Source organism: Globicephala melas, chromosome 9, assembly GCF_963455315.2.
Source record: "Globicephala melas chromosome 9, mGloMel1.2, whole genome shotgun sequence".
Taxonomy (NCBI): Eukaryota; Metazoa; Chordata; class Mammalia; order Artiodactyla; family Delphinidae; genus Globicephala; species Globicephala melas.
Genome location: NC_083322.1, coordinates 8,392,023 through 8,416,880, shown reverse-complemented (window position 1 = coordinate 8,416,880; position 24,858 = coordinate 8,392,023). Strand labels below are relative to the sequence as shown.

Genomic DNA, 24,858 nt, shown 5'->3' with positions numbered 1-24,858 from the left:
CCTAAGAGCAATTCTGCAGCGTTCTATTCACTGAGAAATTTGTGCTTTCATAAAAATGATTTAAAAACCCTATCTATTATTACAGTGAATAAAATGGGATTTTGAGCCTATTGCTGGATTTAATTATTATTTTTATGGCAGAACTGGGGGTCTGGGAGTAGTTATAACAGTTGTTTTTTATACTCTCTTTTATTGAGTCATTTATCATAAGCAAAATTCAGTTTCTAACTTTAGTTCTTTAAGTTTCTAACTTATCTGTTTGTTGTGTATTCCTGTGTTACATCTCTAAAGATTAGAGAATAGTATTTCATTTTCTCCAGCAAAAGCTATTTAGCAGTCTAGGATAGCATGATGGTTAAATGGTAAAAAGAAGAGATGATTCGAAATTAAAGTGACAAGAGTGAGGATTAACAGGGGCATGCAAGGCTACACATCAAACTCATCTCTACTTAAGCTTCGCTTTCAACAGCAGATTTTCTATGGCCTCCTGACTTTCCTGCTCATCTCAATCCCAGGTTCCTGGTAACCAGGCCAAGAGGAGGAGACATGAAGCTTATTTAGAATAAATGTGTGTGTTATGGTAGTCCAGGCAGCATGCTTTTCACATTGCTAAGCCTACTCCTGCTATAAAAATTATATTTATTAAGTCTAGGAACATTACATATTCCTGTAATACTTCAAAAATTGCAACAAATAAAGTTTAAGAAAAGCATGGACATTTATTTAAAAGATAACAATAAAGGTAATAGAAACATTAATGATGTCCTATTATTTGGTATCATTGGATGACACACAATGAATGATAGAGAAAATGGTAAGATTATTTTGTTAATTTAATTCTGATGGTGATGTCCTCCCCTAGGATCTTGTTTCCTTTCATGTTTACTGTACACATTTTTCCTCTCCTAGCAAATATATTTCAAGATTTACCCTCTATATAAAGCCTTACCTAACCACACCAACCAGGGTTATCATTTTGTTGTTGTTGTGAACTCCTGTAATAGTGATACTTTCTCTGACTCTAGACTTGCTGAGGGCAGGGACGGGATCCATTCGCCTCCTATTATACCCCCAGCACTTACCGAACTGTTTGTATTTCGTAGGAATTCAGTTATTGTGTGAATGAGTGAACACCATGCAAGCTGCACTTAATTTTTAATAGTACTCCCCTAAATTTTGTATTTGCTGAATATGTTTCCGATTATACAAATCTTCATTTCCCTAGCCCCCCAATCTTCAGTTCTAACTAGGGAAGTTAACCTAATGAAGGAGAGTACAATTTGCCCAAGGAAAATCTGGTGTCAGCCCTGTGGTCTTTCTGGTCTTCACAGAATGGTATTTAGGGCTGTGTAAGAAGCAGTGGGGGGCTTCCCTGGTGGCGCAGTGGTTGAGAGTCCGCCTGCCGATGCAGGGGATACGGGTTCGTGCCCCGGTCTGGGAGGATCCCGCGTGCCACGGAGCGGCTGACCCCGTGGGCCGTGGCCCCTGGGGCTGCGCGTCTGGAGCCTGTGCTCCGACCACAGCGGGAGAGGCCACAACAGTGAGAGGCTCTCGTACCGCAAAAAAAAAAAAAAAAAAAAAGAAGCAGTGGGATGCACCCTCCCCATGCACACACCCCTTCACTCTCCCCTGAAATCTGGCACCATTAACCTGTATGTAGCCTCCTTGGTGCTGACCCTTCACTTTGATAAGAAAAGTCATTACAATACAAAGCATTAGAATCCAAATTTTTGGAAAAGGATTGAATTTTTTCCTCATATACAAAATGATCAAAGGATTAAAACTTTCATGTTCTCTGCAGGGGTAGATCCAGGCTTTGTGGAACATGAAGCGTCATACAATTTGGAGTTTGGGGAACTCTTTACAAAAAAGGAATACCGGATTACAAAAACAAAATTAAGTATAAGGTAGAATCTTTACTTAGAATGAGAAAAAACTCACAACAAATTACTAGACCCTTCAAGGCTCAGGTCCCTTATTTTCTGAGATCTCGTGAGGCAATTTACCAGAAATGAATGTTACCTGGCTTCCCTCCGTAGAAGAAAACTCTTAGCAATGTCCAGTCTCATGGTGGTCCCGTAAGTGAGCTCAGTTAGCCTCACATTAAATTTCCCTCTGGCCCTTAAGGTTTGGAAAAGAAATATCCTGTGTGTGTGTGTGTGTGTGTGTGTGTGTGTGTGTATGTATATATATGAATCTTCCAAGGCTCATTTCAAGAACTAGGAATTCATTTGCCTAGTCGACATAATTATTTTGAATATACATCCTCTGCAAGATACAGATACAGTAGCATCCCTCAGGGAGAAGGAGCCAGTCGATAATTATCAACCACAGGAATAAATGTATAGCCAACCGTGACAGTGTTATGAAAGATACACAGTGTTCTGAGAGTATATAACAAGGAAACAGGAAACTAGGTACCCAGGGTTTTGTTTACATTTTTTTTAATGTTTTGAGCATCTTGATTTATTTAATTTTAGAAAACAGGTGTAATATTTTATTTCCTAGGAGGGAGAAAATATTCATTTTACTAACAGTCACCATGAGATTAAGCTTTTTGCCCAAGGTCACACACATGAGTAACTGTCAGTGCTATTTGACTTCAGAGTCTCTGCTGTTAATACAGCGCTAAGAGGTTCAAATACCTCCAGTTCCACCACCAGTTATTTGAGCTTGAGCAAGACACAACTGCGCTCTGTTACAGTTTCGTCATCTCTCCAGAGTGGTTTCTCAGAGCTTTCTGAGATGCTGCATCCCAGGCTACAGTCCTCATTTTGCCCCCGATACACTTAACTCACAGCTCTCACATTGTGCAGTTTTTTCGGTTGACAACTGTAATAGATAATAACATTCTTGTTTGCTATGTTTATTTTGCTTTTCGTGGTGTCAGGGTTGGGGGATGAGAGAGGCTAGGGCAACCAAGCAAGAGGAAGTTCTATTTGAGCTGAAATTTAACGACAGATAGGAATTTAGTAGGTAAAAGTGGTAGGGATGAGGGATATGGAGTTTCAGGCCTTGGGGTTAAGAGGGAAGAATAACAAAGACCAATGTAGCCTCTGGTAACTCAAGCCTGGGGCTGGTTTAGGACTCACAATAGCTTTAATGAAAGCAGAAAATCCCAACTTCCTTCTCTGTCTGCGCTATCCAGTAGGTTAGTGCTGGCCACATGTGTCTATGGAGTGCTTGAAAAACTCAAAGACTTCCTATGCAAAAAAAAAAAGTGCAGTATATCTCACTAGTAACTTTTTCATATTCATTGCATGTTAAAAGAGTGTTTTGGATATATTGTGTTAAATTAAATATATTGTTAAAATTAAGCACCAGTTTATCCTTTTATTAAGTGTGGCTGCCAGAAAATCTAAACTTGCAAATGTGCCTTGTCTTGTGGCTTGCTTTAAGTTTCTATGGGATGGCACTGCTCCAGCAATGGATCTCAGCCCTGGCTGTTCATCATGACCCACAGGCCTCACCGTAGACCTCGGGAATTAGAACCTCTTAGGGTACAGGCTGAGAGTTTGCATTTCACACAAATGACCTGGGGATTGCAGCACTTGTGATTCACAGGCTACTCCTGTAAAAGGCTCAAATGTATGTATTATAGGTTTTACGTCTGCTTCTTTCAGCTGGGATGCCTCGGGTAAGCGGTCTCTTTGAATCCGGTTAGATTCCAGGAATCTTTGACATGGGGAAGCTTTACGTGCAAAATCATTTTTGGGAATCTATTTTCAGCAGGGTACTGTCAAGGGGCAGCCTGGGCTGAGGAATGCCTAACTCCAGGGAGATCATTTAAGTAGAAAAAAATGTGACCGGTGCCTTCTTCAGGCTCTACATCGTGGTGGCCCTATTTGCCAGATGCAGAAGTGGCGGCCTTTTGGTCTATCTGCCGCGATGCAAGCTCATGAGGTATAAACATGGCCGTCTATGGCCGCCCCTCAGCGCAAACTCGGGGTGAAGTCTGTTTTGGAAGGGGGTAGTATTAGACAGACACAGTGACAAACGCAAGCCTCTCTATGCATTTTTTTCCCCCAAAGACACTCATTTCCAATTAATAGAACATTTTGGGTTTAGGCATCTCCTTGTCTTAACTCAGCATTTCCATCATGGATATTTACCACTGTTTTTCAGAGTAAACTCTTAAGTGACCCTTATTTCAAGGGTTTTTCATAACAACAGGACCAGTCTTTCCAGAGTCTGAGAAAAATAACGATTCCTTATGTAGCCCAGAAAGCTCAGTTATACTGGTACTCAAAATCATGTAAATGCAAGCTTGTATTTACAGGTCTGTTAGACGCCGCCTTCTTTAACAGAAATTCTTTTCTGGCTCCTCCTGTCCCATAGATGAGAAGGGCAGACACCACAAGAGGGTGTTTTTATTCATTTTGTTCTGTATGATGTATGAATTGGGTGACTATATATATATATATATATATATATATATATATATACACTTTTTTTTTTTTTTGCGGTACACGGGCCTCTCACTGTTGTGGCCCCACCCGTTGCGGAGCATAGGCTCCGGACGCGCAGGCTCAGTGGCCATGGCTCATGGGCCCAGCCGCTCCGCGGCATGTGGGATCTTCCCGGACCGGGGCACGAACCCGTGTCCCCTGCATCGGCAGGCGGACTCTCAACCACTGCCCCACCAGGGAAGCCCGAGGAGCAACATCTTTTAAACAGAACTGTAACCCAAGTACACATTTCTAAGCCCAATTAAGACCAATAAAATGTTTGTAAGTTGAATGAAATAACTCTTCTTTATCCCTGGCATAGAGTAAATTGATTTAAGAGAAGCAACCACTGTCACAGCTATGTTCCAGAGACCGTAGCCTCCAAACACAAACAAATGAAAACACAAATTTGCTGCCAATATTGGAACTCACATTAGAGAAAAATGGTCTTAATATAGATACAGTTTTTCTCTGTATACTCATTAGATTGAAGCACTGTTTTCTACTGTAACGACATAACATTTCACTAAAATATAAGTGTGTTTGGGAGTTCATAAGCTATTCTAGTGTTTTGAGAACAGATTTGCAATATTAATGACTATGTTGGGGGTTTTTTTGCATTGATATACTTTTATATATGCATTTGGTTTATAAGCAAATACTCTTTCTAATGCTGAGTTCAATTGACAAAGAAAAAAAAATGAATGAAGGGCAGATGCTATACATAAGAACAGAATGTGCAATGCAATTTAGCCCTGTGGGCTTCCTGGGAAGAACCCACTTATCCTATAATAGGTAGAGTTGCCAGTGGTGACAATAATGCAGTTAGAAATCAGAACTAAGTTGTGCTCACCAGTGTTTAACTGACAGTGCCACAGTGCCTTCAGGGATGAAGTGCAAGTGCTGTGACCATTCATCTCGTGATTTTTTTTGTGGTTCAATAATATATCTTCATAAAACACCAATGATAGCCAGTATTCTGTTGTTCCTGTGAGTGAAATACGATGTGCTTGCAGTATGTTTTGAGGATTCACTAACTATGGCTATGTACACATAATTCGTAATCAAGTTTATGCATGAGTAGCTGAAATATAAATAGGAACACTTAAGACTGTCTCAAAATCAGATTGCAATTTATATAGTCATAGCAGGAGAGTTCAGAGATATACAATAATAAGGCTTGGCGAATGTTAGAGCAATTCAGAAAAGCGGCAAAAGCTAGATGGGGACAGAAAAGAGAAAGGCCATAACATTACTGAGGCAAGGATAAGACTGGATGAGTTTAATTTTTCAGAAATAAATCATGGAATGGAGTATCGAAATGGGAATAAAACAGTTCTAGCTTAGTCCTATTTGAACTTCTGAGTTGTCTCCCTCTGATTTTTGGTTTTGAGTGGAGATAATTCATGTTTCTAATTAATATAAATTTATCTTAAAATTTTGCACATGCACATGATAAACATCTTTATTGTGGGGATGTTGTAACAAGTCTCTGTTTTACTTACAGTCCAGAGCTGCTAGATTTACCTTCTCAAGAAATCTCTAATTGTGCCACTTCTTCACTTCATAAACTTCTTCTGAATGAAGTTCAAACTTCTTAACTTGAAATTCAGAGTCCTTCATGAGTTGTCTTCAACCAGTACCTCTCGTCATATCTCCTGCATGCAAAGGGCTCTTACTGAAGGACACGTAGTCCATTTGTCCATTCAGCAAACATACAGTGAGCATTTTAGCTCTGGGGATTCATGAATATATATATATATTCATTTATGTGTTCAAGGAGCTCAGGAAGGGGCAGAAATCATGCAAACAAAATAACCTGCTAAACTTCCATTCCTTTATTCTTAACAATCCCTTCATTTCAAGTAGCCTTACCATCCATTTCCAATAATAGAAACTCTTCCATGAAGTTTTCATGAAACTTCTCCCTAATGCCCTCAAAAGAAAGTAAGCCAGTGCTCGCTTCGTCAGCACATATACTAAAGTTGGAACGATACAGAGAAGATTAGCATGGCCCCTGCGCAAGGATGACACGCAAATTCGTGAAGCGTTCCATATTTTTTAGGGGCAGTGTATAAAGGATAAAGGAGTCAACATAAAGGGCCCCCCAGTGACCATACGGTGACAGATTTTTAAATAAAATTACAATTATACAAATAGAGCAGATATAACACACACACAAATCAAATATTTACCCAGGTCAAAAAATAGAACTTTGCCACCTATTCCATAAGCTCCTTCCACGAGTTTCATTCTGATCACACCCCCTTCCCCTTCTTCATATACTCACTTTTATAATAATGACTTTCTTGTTTTTTGTTTTTATCACCCAAATGTGCATCCTTAAACACTATAGTTTACTCTTGCCTATTTAAAAAAAGATGCATCTCTTAGGATGAAGTTACAACTTGAGCATCAAAAGCACCGTCACCATCATCATCACCACCACCATCACCATCATAATCATCATCATGGTTTACAAGACGAGTTTAGTGAAAGACCATGAATTCAAAATGACTCAAAATAGAAAAGTTATTATGAAGCCTGCCCGAAAGATTACTGTAATAGAAAGTAGTGACTATAATAGATCATGTTTATTTTTTATTGATTTTAATATTTAAGAGGGTTTGATATTTCTTCTATGAATCTTGTATGTTTATAAAGCACAGTCATATGTCTGCTTTATCTGTTAAGAATAAACACTGGACACTGTAAGTCAAATAGCCCCAGAAAATGTAGATGCCAAGAACAGGAAGGACTATTCAGTTTGGGTGGGCACCCACAATAACCAACCTGAAAGGGGGTTCCACAGCGTTTGCCAGATGACCTACAGAGGAACACTTAACTACACAGACTTAATCTCTCAACCCCTAAGAGACTAAATCTCAATGCTAATAAGGGAAGTGTAACTTTATAAAGCTAAGACACAAAAATCAATACTTGATTATGACAAGATAATAGGTTATATATAACAATGGCCAAGTGATATTTTTTTTAAAAAAGTCAGAGATAAATACTAGGTTACAAAATTAAAACCCTACGCATAAGATAAGGCCTGAAATAGTCACACTGGCATTAACAGGTGTAATTTAACTATAGAAAATTATAGTTAATTTTATAGTTAAGCTTTTATAGAAAAGCTTAATATAGAAAGGTGGTTTGGGTTAGAATCACCTTGAGAGAAACAAGTATGATCAAGAATTAGTCAGTCAATAAACCAAAGTTCTGCAATCTAGGCAGTTCTGATAAGGTAATCTTTTCTTCAGGATCTGCTAAGAATTTTATGACCCAAGGAAAGGAATAAAATTAATAATGCTGAAACTCTGAGGGTATCTAAAAACAAATATAGAAAAACAAGAAGAGAAATAAGAAAGACATTAAACCTATGATATTGATGCTTTAGAGTAAATTTAAGTGAAACTATAAGTTCTGTAGCCTTTGTTTTATATGTTTGTGAATTATGGTTTCAAAGTGTTTAAAAGGATCAGCTGTTCTAAATATATAATTACAGTTAGTTTAAACTTTTTAAAATGACACGCTTAATAGATCTGTAATGAATATTTAAAGGCCCCAAGAAAAAATTCATTTTCAGTTTGGGGTATTAGATTCATGAGTTTAATAAATTGAACATTAAACAAAGAAAAAAAAAAGAGGAAGTAAGCCATCCATTCCAAAGTTAATTGTCAGTTCTTTATTTTAGCACTAAGCAATATTTACTTAATTTACACACATGTACCCTCCAAAAGTCAGTATCTCTAAAGTCGAGGATAATGTTCCAAATAGTCCCTATCCCCTACATTCAACAGAATTTGTAACTACAGAAAAATCATATATCTGTTGAATGAGTAAAATCATTCGTGTTTTCTTGGAGGCAGCATCATTCTTATTTCCTCCTTAATCATTCACCTCCTTACAAATGTAGGAGAAAAAAGTTACCATTTCTCTCAACCATGACCTCGGTAGGTATAAAATCAAGTGATTCAATGACTGAAATGAAAAACAATATTTTATACAATTTTATATTGAATGAAATTTTCATTTTTATAAAGGAAAATGAAACATTCCTACTGAAAATTAATAAAAGCATGATTTTCTCCACAATATAGCAATAAAATTTTGTTTTATAATTAATCCTTTAAATGTATTTCAATCTTTTCATAAGGTGTTAAGTAATAAAACTTGCACAATTACCTTAAAAATGATTCTAAAATTATGAATAAGTGAAATTTATAATTTTGCATCTATAGGATTTTATAACCTTGCCCTTCTAACAGAATGGAGCTTACAGTTTTTTACTGTAAGAGTCAATAAATATAAATTAGCTTCTATCTTGAATATAGATCATTATACATAGCTTGCTAGACACATCCAAAAATATATACTTGAAATAAGAATTATAATGAAGAGGGCTTCCCTGGTGGCGCAGTGGTTGAGAGTCCACCTGCCGATGCAGGGGACGCGGGTTCGTGCCCCGGTCTGGGAGGATCCCACATGCTGCGGAGCGGCTGGGCCCGTGAGCCATGGCTGCTGAGCCTGTGCGTCCGGAGCCTGTGCTCCGCGGCGGGAGAGGCCACAACAGTGAGAGGCCCGCATACCGCAAAAAAAAAAAAAAAAAAAAAAAAAAGAATTATAATGAAGATGATTAAATAACTAACTCCAAATTTAATCACTTTGAAACTTTATAATATTATGCCAAATATGTTAGTAATACTTATCTACATTTCAACATGTTATAATGTACATAAATTTATTAGTGATAGATATACTTGAATTTCAGATAATGCATTAAAAAGTTCTGCACAGGATGAATATTTAAAAATATGATTCAATTAAAAATTATCTTTTCAAAGGAAAAAGTAGATCACGATTTAACTTCTTGAACAGCTGAAGGTGAGACTGTCATTCATTCCTAAAACACTGACTCAAACCAGAGAAGATAAATCTTGATGAAAATGAATGCCTTTCTCATAGTAGACATCAGTAAATATTTAATAAAATTAGGCACCAGATCCTGAAAGTTTCATTGTCACTATTCTTTACATTTATGCCAATAGGTTATAATAATCATATAGAACACATTCTCATCTAGCATCTAACTTCCCTGAGGGAGAGACTTATTCTACCTTCTTAATACCTCATTGTCATAACATAATAGGGGCTAAATTATAGTTTTGATTATACAGTGCCTAATTAAAAAGAAAACTCATGCTAATTGGGCTCCTAGTGTTGCTATGTGGACCAGTCCCAAGAAGATCCACCCTCATACCACACACTACTCATTTATAATCCTGGTCAGCTTGTTAATGACCTTCCAAAGTCAACAAGGATCCTCCTGCCCCATGTTGCCGCACCAATAAAACGAGCCTGAGTTTGGTAGCTGTGCTCTGAGAGCACATGCTCTCCCCCACCCGCCAGGCTGTGGGCGGGGCTGCTTTGATCTTGTCCGCAGGGGAAGGGGCCGAGTTTTCCGGGGTAGGCGGGGCGGGCTGCTCGCTGACCCAGCTCCCAGGGCTGGGTGTGGCGTCTCTGTGGCGGCCATCTTGAGAGCTTCTGCGCACGGCCCGCAGAGCTGAGGTGAGGGCAGCAGCCATTTTTCACCAGGAACTGCGTTCTGAAGTGCCGGGGGGTGAGGCTTCTGCTCGCGGCCCCTGTGAGCGAATGGAACTAGACCAAGCGCAAAGGAAAAGAGAAAAAAAGGTTAGGCTTTATCTTATTACCCAGATTCTATTTTTATTTCCCGAGAATTGTTAACGGGCTTCGCCGGTGACAAGCTCTCCATGGGTTCCCCGCATCACCAGACCATCCTGGGAATTCGCCAGTTTAAATGCTCTAAGAATGAAATCATTGATGACGCCGTCCTTACAGCGGTGACGTTATTACTAAGCTTTATTAGTCAGAGTGGAATATGTTAATATTTACAAGGTGTTGGAAAGAGGTCTGTCCTCACAGGTGCAGGCACCGCCTGAGTAAAGGGATAGGATTTGTTCTTAATATCTGTCCATGTAGCACGATGAACTAATTCAACGCCACACAGAAACAAAGTGATCATTCCCCCCTCCCCCGCTTTTTTTTTTTTTTTTTTTGCGGCCCGCGGGCCTCGCACTGTTGTGGCCTCTCCCGCAGCGGAGCACAGGCTCCGGACGCGCAGGCTCAGCGGCCATGGCTCACGGGCCCAGCCGCTCCGCGGCACGTGGGATCCTCCCGGACCGGGGCACGAACCCGTGTCCCCTGCATCGGCAGGCGGACTCTCAACCACTGCGCCACCAGGGAAGCCCTCCATTCCCTTTTTTTAAACGATGTAAATAGCGTTTGATTGTTTTCCCATTGAACAGAGCTGATTGTAAACTATGCCCCCTATAAACATACGTTTTTGTTTGAGCCGAGACATGGCCAACGTTGAAAAACCTCTGTTTATAAACAGACAAAATCAATAGTGAAAAGAGGGCCCAGTGTCCAATTCCTGTTTGTTCGAGTTCTTTTTGAGAACTCGTTGGTAAGAAATACACAACTGACTTGGGCACAGGAAAACAATAACAGAAGCCCTTTTGTGCCTTTGCTCAGTTCAGAGACAAAAACAGAGGTAAGACAGCCTCCAGCAGATCTGCCTCATATTCAGGCATCTCTTCCAGCGACCACGGTGGAAGTCGTGCTCAGTAAAATGCAAACGGGGCCACTAAAATGCCAAGAGTTTCATTTTGTTTTGATGTCTTTCTCACAGAATAACAATGTTCGGCTTAGTTCTTTTTTTTTTTTGTAGTGCCCTTTGGGAAAGAACATTTTCTCTTTTCAAAGCCACACAGAGCTTAACACAAGCAGCTTCATTGTTCTCTTTCTTAGGAAGCTAACACAAAAAAGACTACTGTGTTACTGAATGAAGCTATTCATTGCTTAAAAACAAGAGTTAGTAACCATAACTGTTATACTCACATTAACCTTATTTTCACGCTTTAACATAGAAGTTGCTCAGGTGTATTATATGTGTACCATAATTTGCTTAAAAAATGCTGCTGGAAAATACAAGTCTAATGAAACGAAAAGTAAGATATCTTTTTTTTTTAAAACAATGTTGTACAGGTGTCGGCAAAGTGATTCAGTTGTCCGTATACATGTATCTATTCTTCAAATTCTTTTCCCATTTAGGTTATTACAGCATGTTGAGCAGAGGTCCCTGTGCTATACAGTAGGTCCTCGTTGGCTATCTGTTTTAAATATAGCAATGTGTCTGCTGTTACTTTAGAAATTTGAGTTAATAACCAGTGTTAAGCCCAGCTACCAACACTCAGATTTTGGAAAATGCAAAGTTGTAATACTGATAATAAGTGCAGCTCTGGAAAGTGGAAAAAAATCTTTGACTTGAAATCCACAACCCTGGGTCTTATTTCCAACTTTGCAACTTATTGCTTGATATTGGCAGGACTCTCACTCTTTGAGTCTTGATTTACTCATTTGTTCATCTTCAAAGTGGGGAGTAGCTCTGGTTATCCACAGAATGACTAGTTATTTGTTTTATAATGTTCACATGTAACTTTCTTCAAAGTTCATAATAAATAAAGGCTGATAAAAACCAATATTATGAACTTCTGGTGCAAAATTTTTATAATAAATCATAAGCATGTGATGTAGGAGTCCCCAACATGACTTAATGATTATCTCCTTTGGAAGCAGGTGAATTCACAAAATTTACAAAATGTATTTGTGAAAAACTTATTTTAGAGACTAATCTTCTTTAAAGGCAATAGATGTATTAATAATCTATGCTCTGTGAGGTCAGGAGCTTCGATTTTGATATAAGCCTAATGTCTAGGGCATTACCTATACCATAATATTGAGTGAGTGAATGAAAGAATTCACTGACTATATCCTCTTTCACTATATTCATGGCATGATTTAGTTCATAAGTATATTCCTCATGAATATATTCTTAATGAATATATTCATTAAAACACTGAACCTGTGACCCTAAGCCTCTGATAAATTGAATAACCCTTAAAATTCTACTAATATATTCACATTTATTGAACCTACTTAAGACAAATATATTCATGAATATATTCATGAAAGAATATATTCATATTCACAGAATATATTCTAGAAGAATATTCCTTAACACAGTTCCCTGATAAATTTGTAAGTTTGATGAATTTAGTGAATTAGTTGTTCATGATTTGATTCTTTGGATAATTATTTTTGATCACTTTTAGAGAATTGGTTCTCAGTGAATTGACCGAGAGTCCCCTCTCTTGACTGATTGATATGATCATGGGCAGGTAGGCTACTGGCTATGGGAGCTCACCACCCTCTAAACCTGGGGGCAGAGATATCCTCCTGTGAAATCTCTGTTGAAGGAGGGAAAGAACCCCTTCTTCCAAAAGGAGAGAGGTTAGAGGCTAAAGTCGACTTCAGACCAAGAGCTACTTGTCAGATTCCACCTTCTCCCTGAAGTCTGTCTTCTTATTCCTCCTTGTTTTTCAGAGATGGTGGCTTTGCCTTGGGGGTTTGTTAGCAGGTGTGAATACTTAGTACAATTACTAAGGACTGAGCTACAAAGGGTACACTGGCTTTAGCTATTAGTCTTAGAAGTGTGCTTTGTGTTTATGGTATGTAATATGAATATAGTATGTTCTGTGTATACTCTATGTATAAACAGTATAATCTATATAAATTAATTACCAGCCACATGATTTTTTTTTTCTCAAGTCATGTATGCTTTTTCAAATTTAAACCGCGAAGGCTTGGCCTCTCATGGAGAATCACTGCTATTGTGAGCCATAGTTTCTGATGAAATTTTTCTCTCTCAGGTATTTGAGAGCAGAAACAAGATTGTGACAGTTCTCAAACTAAGTGAACTGTGACAATGGTGAGCTCATGAGATCTGAGCTCATGAGATCTGAGCGTTAGAATATTTGAACCATTTTATTTTACCTTTAAGTCTAAGATACAGAGATAGTGAACTCAAGAAAAATGGAAACAAACAAAGCCTAAACGTGAAAATTTAAAAGGGAAAGTGGTAGACACTATAAAATTTAGAGAGAAAGCAAACATAAAGAAATTGAATATTTTTATATCAGAGGGCTTTTTTCCTCTCTTATGAGTGAAAGCAGTTTGCATTCCCTGTATCTGTGAGACACGAAAGGGCCATAATCATGGTTGATAAGTTAATCAAAGACAGGAAAGCCCTTAAGTTTAGAAATGAAATTAGACATAATGTGAAAAATGACATCACAGTTAAAAGCCCTTGAAAGTGCCCTGAAGTCCACCTCAGAATTTTTATGAAGTCTTTACCTGGTTGCAGTCCCCCAATAATCTTTATTTTTCTTTTACATCACAATTCATGTTAAATTAATGACATTAATAGCTATCAGATTTTCTAAATTACTATTGTTTTAATATTCGACAGCTGTGCGCATACTTCATAATTTTTTGGTGGCTTCTGTATACATTTATCTCAGGACTCTTTAAAGATAATAGTGGCCTCAATATTGTCTACAATTTTACTTATTTCAATTAGGTTATACATCACATAGACTCTTATCTTGCTTTATTTTGATTGAAATATATTATTCATATAGAAAATGCACATATCATGAATGTACAGCTTAATGAAGTTTTTGAAAAATTGGACACATCTATGTAATCTTAACTTAGATCAAGAGACAGACCATTACCAACACTCCAGATTGCTTCTAAAGTCAGTAATTGATTTTAACTAGAGGGTTGCCCATTTAGCAACCAATGCTAAACAATGTTCAATAAATAACTACTAAAAAACAGGATTGTGCTATATGGTACAGAAAAAAATCCATGTATAGATATTTCTAATGTTATCTTTATATAGGATATGCCCTGTTAATAAGAAAATGATAGATGTTTATATAGAATTTTAGCACTGTAAGGCATCTAATCTACCACAGATTCCTTCAGGTAACACCCTGTGCGGGATTCTGCTGTGTGACATCTTTCTAATCCTTTATTAGTATTCCAGAGAATTTCTGCAGTAAAGGACAGATGCTCTTGCCAAAAGCCTTACTTCTATTTTCAATTTGCCAGTATTTTCTGGGACTCTACCTCTTACGTTAAATCACAGAAATGGCAAAGAATTCTCTTTCAGAATTGAAACAGTGAAAGATCTTAATTCCTTCTACAGTGCTGGATCCACCCTCCAAGTTGGTCTGCCATCAGTTTACTCTCATGTTTCCATGAAGCTATCTGTGGCCCCCATCTTCTGTCCACTATAGTACAAAATTCAAATGACTGTCTGTCTTTTCAGCGTGGATTCTTCTCTTTTCATCTCAGGCAAAGTCTCTTCCATGTACTTTGAGTGGTTCATGACCATTGTGTTTAATGCTTAGAGTCAGCCAGCAGGACAAGTACAGACTTAGAGACCAAAATATACAACTTCAGTTATATCAGTATTTGCGTTATTAATATGCTCTACATTAACAGTTTTAATTGATACATTGTCATTGGTTTTTCTCTTCCCCTTAGCAGTACATGAATGTATTGTAGTCTTATTTTAAGTGTCTAGAGCTGAGAGGAATCTTGTAATCAACTGGTATGAATCATTCATTTTACTGATAAAGATTTCTGGGCCAGAGAGGTAATTGTAATATTAGTGTCCATGCTATCCCAATTCTAATCTGGCTCTCCTTTAGTGTATCACACTGTCCTCCTGTCTTATGTGTCCTGTAGTGAATTTCACACATAAGTGCACACATATATACAAACACACACACACAACTTGTGTACCTAATACAAATCCATGAAACCACACTACAAAATAAATCAGCGGTTTAAAAAATTTATGCTCTAATAATATATTAATTTTTAAAATATTTTTAATTTTTAATCTTATCTGATGCTTATCTTATCCAGATTAAAATCCACAAGAAAGGATGGATGGAATAAATTTGTAACCTAAATATATATGAAGCATTTTTTATACAAGTGTGATTTCAATGTGCTTACCTGTAGCATTTTTCCTCTCCCATTTTGCCACAAAGGCTGAGAAAGCCTACCAAAAGGCAGTTGACACTCAAAAAGGATTGTTGACTTGAAGATTGCAGGAGAGAGTAGTTTATAAATATCTGGAGACATGCCCTTCATGGTTCAATGCTCTTGAGTAGTCCAGTTGGAGGAAATGATACTGAGCTGAGACACACAGAAGCTGCCTCTCACACTAGGAGTCACATCGTAGAACAAGTAGTAGAGAGGCTGGCAAAAAAACAACTACTTGTAAAAGGTAGGGACTGAATCTTTGCCTATGTTTGTGACCTAGGTACAATAACCAGACCCTACCTTTGAGTAAAGGGAGAAAATTATTCAGTGGCAAGTATAAAAACAAAGTTCTGTTAAAGGGGAGTAATGCAGAATTATCTGAAATGAGAAACTGTGGTTTTATTATGCCTTTTATGATGCAATTTAAAAATAATGATTTATATTCAAATCATAAAATATACCTGAACATAATATTTTAAGATATCTGTTCCATGCCAGGACTCTGCTCGTGATTATCCTCTGAACTCAAAAATTTCTGAACCCGTGAATGTCTGGATAACTTCTCTAAATTAAACACAGTTTTCTCACTGGAGTTATCCAGCACACACAGGTATAAAAAAGCTCTGTTTTAATCAAAGCCACTTACGTTCACAGCTCTCTATGGTTATGATAAAACCAAGACTTTGAAAATATTTAGAAGAAAAGGGAATTTTGTTATATGTACTGTTTTAAAGAAAACTAATCTTAAATTCTGACAATTGTTAATTTTAAGCTTTGAATTTGTTTTATTATCAAAATTTAGAAAAATGAGAAAATGGATTCAAGAATTAACCTGGGCTAAATTGCTATTATTATCTTCATTTATGCTGTTCCTAGTATTCTTTCTCTAAGATATTCTTTTTACATCACTTCTATAATACCGATGGGACAGAATAGAAAAACAGTCATTGACTGATAGTGTCATGTAGCTCTATTTTCTCCCTAATGTGTAGGAGGACAGGAACAATGTGCCTTTGGGACATGGATGAGATAAGGTACTCTGTAATCATTCTAATATTCACGAGTGGGGTTATGCTAGCCGGGAAGATGGGGGATCAACAGTTTTAACAGCATATTACAGTAAGGCTGTGCACAACAAGGGAGTGCCCACCTTTGGGATCACCTCTTGTCAAAGATCCCTACCTGGATCCCCAAATCTTCTCAGCTACATTTTGCCTTCCTCATTTATCTTTCATTTCTTTTTCCTCAGCCATCTCACTCCAGTTTATAAAATATCGGGAAACGTTTCATAGCAATTATAAAAATGTATGTAAAGATATTTAAACCTCATTAGATGGTACAATAAGGCAAACTTTTTGAGACCAGGAATCATCATATTTATTTTTATATTTTCTACAATGTTTCACATAGGTATTCCCCCCAGAAAAAGAGGAATTGATTTGAATGTCCTTGCCATTTAGACAATGTCGATTTCCTATAAATAGGGATGATTTTGTGCCTTTAGGGAAAAATTGTACGATATTGCAATTTATCTGAGACATACGTGGAACAAAGATAAAAGACTAAATATAACTTAATTTAGATTTAAGAAATGAATTGTAATATTAGTAATGATAACTTATTTTCCCAAAATTGTATAATAATCGTTTCACAACTATAACTTTCTACTTTAGACAGAAACAAAACAGTGATTTAAACAACAATAATAAATATTTAATAATAAATAACTGACATATTTGTTAAAAAAACAAATTAAGGAACAGAAAATATAACTTATAAGCCATTAAATGTAAAAAATGGAAAGTAAGAAAAGTAATGAATCTGAAAAGGATAAATGAATTGATAGTATTCTCATTGCCCAATAAAGGCAGTGATGCAAGTAGAAGATGAAGGGTTGTATAAACCAGGTTCTTAACCTTAAAGAAGAGCTAAACCCCTGACATTACATAAAAATTTTGGATATATACTAATAAGGATTTTTCTTAGGACAGGATTCATACTTTTCTTCAGATTTTCAACGTACACCATTACTCAAAATTCTTCTCCTGTATAGCTGAACCACTCAAGGATTCGGTATTCTCACTCCTTACCTGCTATATTCTGCTCACCCCACTCCAATTATCATCGACCTCCATATTCCCAAATCTAATGTCCACTTCCTGTCCTTGTTTTACTTAATATCTCAGAAGCACTTAAAAGATTCAGCTAGTCCCTCTTTCTTGAGTTAGTCTCTTCGTTAACATCACATTCTTCTGGTTTCTTTCCTATTTTACTGGTACTCTTTCCCAGTCTCTTTTCCTGGGCCCTCATCCTCTTTCCAACTTCTCAAGTTCAGAGCATTCTAAGACTCAACCTAAACTCTCTTCTCTATCTCAAAGCTCTCTCTTCGTAACTGTATTCAATCCGATGATTTATGCTCATGACATCAGATTTTTATGTCCAAACCTTAACTCTTCCTTGGGCTCCAGACACAAATATACAACCACCTCCCGACTTCTCTACTTAGATGCCTAATGGACATACCAAACAACAGCTTGCTTCCCCAGTCTCCCATTACTTAGTTAAATTGCTTTGATTTCCACTCAGTTGCTTAAGTCACACATTTTTCTCTTTCTCTAACTTTTGATAACCAATTAATGAGTAAGACCTGTCAACAGGGGACTTCCCTGGTGGCACAGTGGTTAAGAATCCACCTGCCAATGCAGGGGACACGGGTTCGATCCCTGGTCTGGGAAGATCCCACATGCCGCGGAGCAGCTAAGCCCGTGTGCCACAACTACTGAGGCTGTGCTCTACAGCCCACAAGCCACAACTACTGAAGCCCATGTGCCTAGAGCCCGAGCTCTGCAACAAGAGAAGCCACCGCAGTGAGAAGCCCGCACACCACAGTGAAGAGTAGCCCCCGCTCGCCACAACGAGAGAAAGCCTGCGCGCAGCAACAAAGACCCAATGCAGCTAAAAATAAATAAATAGCTTTATATATAAAAAAAGACCTGTCAGCAGTACTTCTGAAATAGATGACAAGTCTGACCACTTTTCTCATTGTTAACCTCTGTCCAAGCCTCTGTCGTCTGGTCCTAACCACTGTAAGAGCTTCGTAATAGGTCTCCCTCCTTTCACTCTTGCCTGCCTAAATCGATTCACTGTACAGTAGCTAGCGTCTATCTTTAAAATAGCATCATGCCACTTTCTGCATAAAACATAGGTTTTCTGTCACACTTAACATTTAATTTTCTAATTACAGCTTACAAGGCCCTTAACTTATTACACTGTTGCCTGTCTTTTTCCTCCCATTTCTCAATCCTTCCCCCTTAATCTCTATACTCAAACCACTGTAGTCATCTTAGGGCCTGGTACTTCAGTACACCAAGCGTGTCTCCCTTCAGGGCGTTTGCATCAAATTATCCCATGACTGGCCTCGTCTTATCCTTTAGGTTTCAGATTCACTGTCACCTCCTCAGAGAGTTTTCCCTTGTCAATTAGTCTTACCCATGAATCTCTCTATCACAACACCTGTTTTATTTCTGTTATAACATTTATCACCATCTGAAATGGTACCTATTAACCTATTCATTATTTGTCTACTGTCTGTCTCTGCACATAAGAATATAAGCTCCAAGAGGGCAAGACCTTTTCTTCTTCACCATTATATCCTGGTGCCTAAAACAATGCCCGTTACGTGGTAGGAAATCAATAAATGAGTTCAGAGTAAAACTCTAGAAGAGCTTAGGCTAGTGGAGGTAAATTTCCATGTTATTCTCCTTAGATTCTGAAAGGTTAAACTGAAAGGACAAGGCTGCCAAATCTCCATCAGCACAAATCAGAAGTTAGCAGATGGTGATCATCACTTGCTTCTTCCTTTTGTACTTGTTCACCTTTAGTCATAGCATCACAGCAATCTGAATGGTTTGCAGTTATGATAAAAACTAGAGTAAAGGACATCAAATACTAAGTGTAATGTCTCTTGGTGTAATGAATCTTTTTTTTCCTTTATTATACTTTATTAGTTTTCCAAATTTTCTTCAATAAGTTTTATCTTAAAGATGAAAAAAATTATAAAAGTTCTCTGCTTATGATCTGAAATCCATTTAAGCTACCACTGCTTAATATGCCTTTATCTGCCCTATGTAGACACACGCACAACTCACAAAATATGTCTTCCTTTTGTAGAATTTTGAAAGTTATTTTCTTTATATATGCATGTAGTTGTCTTTGTATATGTACAACAAAAATGATAATGATAAAATAAAAACTGCTACTAACTATTGATAGTATAAGGTGGCTCCTATATATTATAACTCATGGATTATTTATAACAAATTTAGTGACATAGTATTATGTCTTCTGTAAGTGAAGAAACCAGGTTGCAGAGAGGTTTAATAACTTGCTCACAGGAAAATAGCTAGATTTTGCTAGAGCAGAGATTATTTCAGACTTACTTCTGTATCTCCAGTGCTAACATGGTGCCTGGGAAATAGTAGGTATTCAACATATATTTATACATGAATGGAGGAGTGTGGTTGGCATTTGAATCCAGGTATGAATGACACCCAGACACTTAACTGCTATACCACACTGTATCTGGGCTTATCTGTATGTGTACGTTAATTAGAAGTCCTATGAATTAAAATCTTCTTTTAAATTAGCAACAGCTTCTTATTTAATGCAATTATATTACATTTTATATTCAAGAGAGGATAAAACACTGGAATGAAGGGATGTAAATGCCAAAATTGGTACATGAACTGGACTCCTAGATTGATAAGATGTATTGAAGATGATATTCACATAATCATATTACTACTAAAGATACTTGCTTTGGAAGATTGTCTCAAGAAAACAGTCATCATTAAAATGGTCATAAATCTTTGAATGAGATTTTGAAGTATAATGATCTTTGGCTTTCGGCTGGGAATCAGTAATGGTTGAAACAATTTTTAGAGGTTTTTACTTGAAAATTTAGTCTTGGAGTAGTTAAGTTTTTTAACTTTCCAAAATATTGATATCCAAAAGTTAAACATACAGAGTCTCATTAGGTTTCCCCTGTTTAGTAGCAAATAATGGTGTGTTCTATATTGGGTTTCTCATTGTTTGATAATGCAATAAACAAAGTATAAAGTGGGCATTAGATAAAATTTAGATGAATTTAAAAATGAATATCATCATTCCTTTTATCTGATTTTAAATGTTTATATATTTTTGAGGTAAAAATTACAAAATACATTTGGTTTTCATTATTCATCATAGTTATATTATGCATAGTCATTGCAAATACTCAATTAGTGAATACTGAACCATTGTTCGTACAAGAAATGTAGGGTTAGGTTCTTGAGAACCTGTGGTCACAACATTTGCATCAATACGTAACCTTGTTTTTGTATTTGCATCAATACAAACCTTGATTTATGTATTTCTGTTTAAAGTTACCTTGTTTAATGCATATGATTGATTCATTAACATTGAACTCACAACCAACAGCATTATAACTTATACCTGAAAGAAGTTTATCTAATGTACACATTTCCTCTTTGTAAGGCACATCACAGCCTTCTTGCACTTAGGAACACTAAACAGCATTTCAGCACTACATTTGGGGACCACTTTAAATGGCAAAATTGACAAAAAGCACAAAAATGCAAAAAAACATGGCACTAAGTATACAGTGAAAAGAACGCTTGATTTCAGGATAAGAGCTGAAACAAGAAGGCAAAGAGATGCCTTATTTGACCTCAGTTGGGAACTTGTGAGTCGAGCGACTCCAGTTTTTCACCAGTCTGTTCATGCATGAGTCTGTGAATGACCAGAATGCACCACAGTATTGATTTTGGGTTAGAAATAAATTTTAGCAATAAGGTGAATACACAAGTACTGAATCCACGAATGAGAATCAACAGATCTTAAGAGCACAATTCAGTGGATTTTGATAAATATATACATTTATGCAACCAACACTCCAGTCGAAATATAGAACATTTCATTACCTCAGAAAGTTTCCTTGTGCCTCTTACAGTCCATGCCCGTGTGCACCCTCCCCCACATAGGCAACTCATGTCCTGATTTCTGTCACCATAGACTGGTTCTGCCTGTTCTAAAATTTCCTATAAAAGGATTCATTCAGTATATTATTTTTTTGTGTCTACATTCTTTCATGCAAAACAGTGATGTCCAGTCCACTAGTTCATTCTTCTTTATTACTTAGAAACATTTTCTTGTTTGAGTACACACTGTATGGTTATACAATTATTTCCAATTTAGTCCCATTATGAGTAAAGCTGCTGAAACATTCCCGTACAAATATTTTTGCAATGTGCATTTTGATTTTGGGGGGAAAATAGTTAGCAGGGAAATTGTTGGGACATAGGATTAATATATGTTTAACTTTATTTAAAAACTATCAGAATTTTCCAAAGGGACTGTACAATTTTGCATCCCACCAGCAATGTATGAGAGTTCACATTGATCCAGGTCCTAGTTAGTCCTTTTAATTTTTAGCCACTGAAGTGGTGTAAAATTGTATGTCATTGTGGCTTTAATTTCCCTGATGACTAGCAATGTCAAGAAATGTTTCACATGGCTATGGGTATTTAATTTACCTTTATTTGTGGTATGACTTTTGCCCATTTTTGTCTTCCAGTTATTGACTTACAAGAGCTTTTAGTGTCTTTCAGTATGCTCCATGTTCAGATATATATGTTGCAAATATTTTCTTCTAGTCTCTGTCTTGCCTTGAATTTTCTTAATATGTCTAATGATGAGTGGAAATTTTTAATTTTGATGAAGCCCAATTTATCAAGTGATTTTGATGTCCTCTAGGACAGCAGTTACCAACATTCTTGGCACCAAGGGCCGGTTACATGGAAGACAATTTTTGCATGGACTGGGGTGGGGGTGGGGGTGGGGGCGGGGCATGGGAGAGATGGTTCATGCAGTAACGCAAGTGATGGTTCAAGGGTAATGTGAGCAGTGGGGAGTGGCAGATGAAGCTTTGCTTGTTCGTCTGCCACTTACCTTCTGCGTTGCAGCCCTGTTTCTAGCAGACCGCAGACCAGTACCAGTCCTGGCCTGGGGGTTGGGGACCCCTGCTCTAGGAAATCTCTGTTAACCCCAAAGTCCTAAAGATACTCTATGTTATCTTTCAGAAGCTGTATACTTAGGTTTTTATTTTTGGGTCTAAAACCCATCTAGAATTAATTTTTGTGTGTTGAGTAAAGAAGAAATTGAGATACATTTTTCCCTTTATTTATCCAGTTGTTCCAGCACCAGTTTTTCGACAAAACAAAACAAACAAAGAAGCAAACACAAAATTACCTTTTTTTCCCCCATAGAATTGCCTTAGAGCCTTTGCCAAAAAACAATGGATCACATATGTTTGGGTCCGGTTCTGATTTCTTTATGGAATACTATAGCTTTATAACAAGTCTCCAAATCAGATGATAAGTCCTCTACTTGTGTTTTTCTTTTTGATAATTTTGAATATTTAAGGTTTTAAAAATTCCTTATAAATTTTAGAATCTTCTATTTTTATTTCTACAAAGACTAGTGTTGAGATTCTGACTAGGATTGCATCGTATATATCTGTTTATTTAAAAGTTTAATTTCCCAGCAATGATTTGGAAATTTCGGTGTGAAACTTTTAAAGCTCCCCAAATGACTCTAAGGTGCAGACAACATAATAAAATCTATTAATCTGGGCTCTTTCTTTCTCAAAAGATTCTGAGTGCCTGAAAGGAAAGAATTCATCCCATCTCTAAGATTCTACATATTAAATTAGTGATGGAGTCATATCTAGCAACACAAAAAAAATGTCATGCAGTAGGCCCTCCCCAATGTGTATTTCTAACTTAAAGCTTCCATTCAAGTGGTTCTTTCAGAGCAAAGACATATTCCAAAGTGTCGTCTGTCTATACCAATACAGAGGAGCATTTGACAATTTCTTCAACTTAAAAAATAAAAGTATTTTGTGCCTACCCAAGTATCGTATTACATGTTCTCTCTGATTGCAGTTGACCATATTTATATGGTTTGGATTGATGTGTAAAAGTGAGCAAGATTAAATTGGATTGATTTCCTTATGGGAATTATAAAGATAATATAAGTAATAGTATGTGGCATATCTACATAGAGATGTATTTTTTCTTATTGCATAAATAGGTAACTGATAACTTATGAGACATATTAGTAACACTTCAGAGAATACTGTAACCACCTAAAGACGGATTTTATAGTCTCTGAGAGTTTTCTCTCAGGATTAAATGTTGAGCAAAAGACTGAAAACTCTAGTCACTGTAATTTTATTGAAGCATTTTCAAACAGATGTTACATCTTGGTTTGTGACTATATTTTAAATACTTACTTTTTTTCAACATTCATTAAACCAGTCTTCTTTTGTCTCTAATAAGAGAAACATCTGTTTCTTTTTGTTCAATCAAAGCAACCACCTCAAGAGTCTTACTTTAAAAATAGTACCATTAGAAAGTCAGCCTGGATAGAATATGCTTCATTAACATTTTACATTTCATACAAAACAAGTTTTTCTAGAAGTTATAAGTTAGGGAGATGCTAGAGAAAATATTGTAAGACAGTTTCGATATTTTATGAAAGAATTAAAGCCAGAAACTGGAATATGGCTTCAAAGATGTTGGTTTTAGGTTAAAAAGTCTCTTTGTAAAAATGTCAGTTTCCTTTTGTAATGTACAGTTGAAAAGTTTTTATAATTATGAATTAATGAATAACTGGAGGTATCTATCATAAAGTAAATTCAAATAATCTTTAAGTATAAAAGTACATCAAAATTGTTGAATAGTGTATATTTTTAAAACAAAAATACTTTGGAAAATGCGTACTACAGTTTATATCAGTCTCCTCAAAGTTAGTCATCAGGCGAAGTCCTTGTTTGGAATTGGATTTGATTTTTGGAAATATTCCACAGACATTCAGAACCACACCTATTGAATAATCTACTTGAAAACAAAACACATTTTGGGGAGGTGAAAGTACATCTGTGACTATGATGGAATAAGACCTATTTTATTGTATAGCTCAAAGTTGGCTTTAGAAATTGTTGACCCTGATATTAACAAGAGATATATATTTAGCTACCTTCCCAAATTCCTCAAGACTTCTCTTGTACTATAAAATTCATATGGGGAGGCGGGTATTTATTCATAAAGAAAACCAATGTTTATTCATTTCATAATAGTTAATACTTATAGAATTAACGTACAACAACCCAAGTTGGTATTTAGAGAGCTAGTCTTACTCACTGAATATGAAACAATAGCTAATATCTATTGAGAGCGAACTTACTATGTGCCAGGCACTGCTCTAAGTGACAATGTATATACTTAATTCTCAAAACTCTATGAAGTAGGTACTGTTATTATCCCCATTTAATAGAGAAGGAAACTGAGGCCTA

At 36.7% G+C, this 24,858-nt stretch overlaps 1 protein-coding gene and 1 non-coding gene across 4 annotated transcripts in view; both read left to right on the top strand.

The window, feature by feature from the left end:
• CNTNAP2 (contactin associated protein 2) overlaps positions 1 to 24,858 on the top strand; it is a 2,034,513-nt gene that overhangs the window by 1,048,537 nt on the left and 961,118 nt on the right. The window lies entirely within an intron of this gene.
• On the top strand, positions 6,404 to 6,510 carry LOC115851973 (U6 spliceosomal RNA). Its single transcript, XR_004038988.1, has one exon. It is a non-coding gene; the product is annotated as a U6 spliceosomal RNA (small nuclear RNA).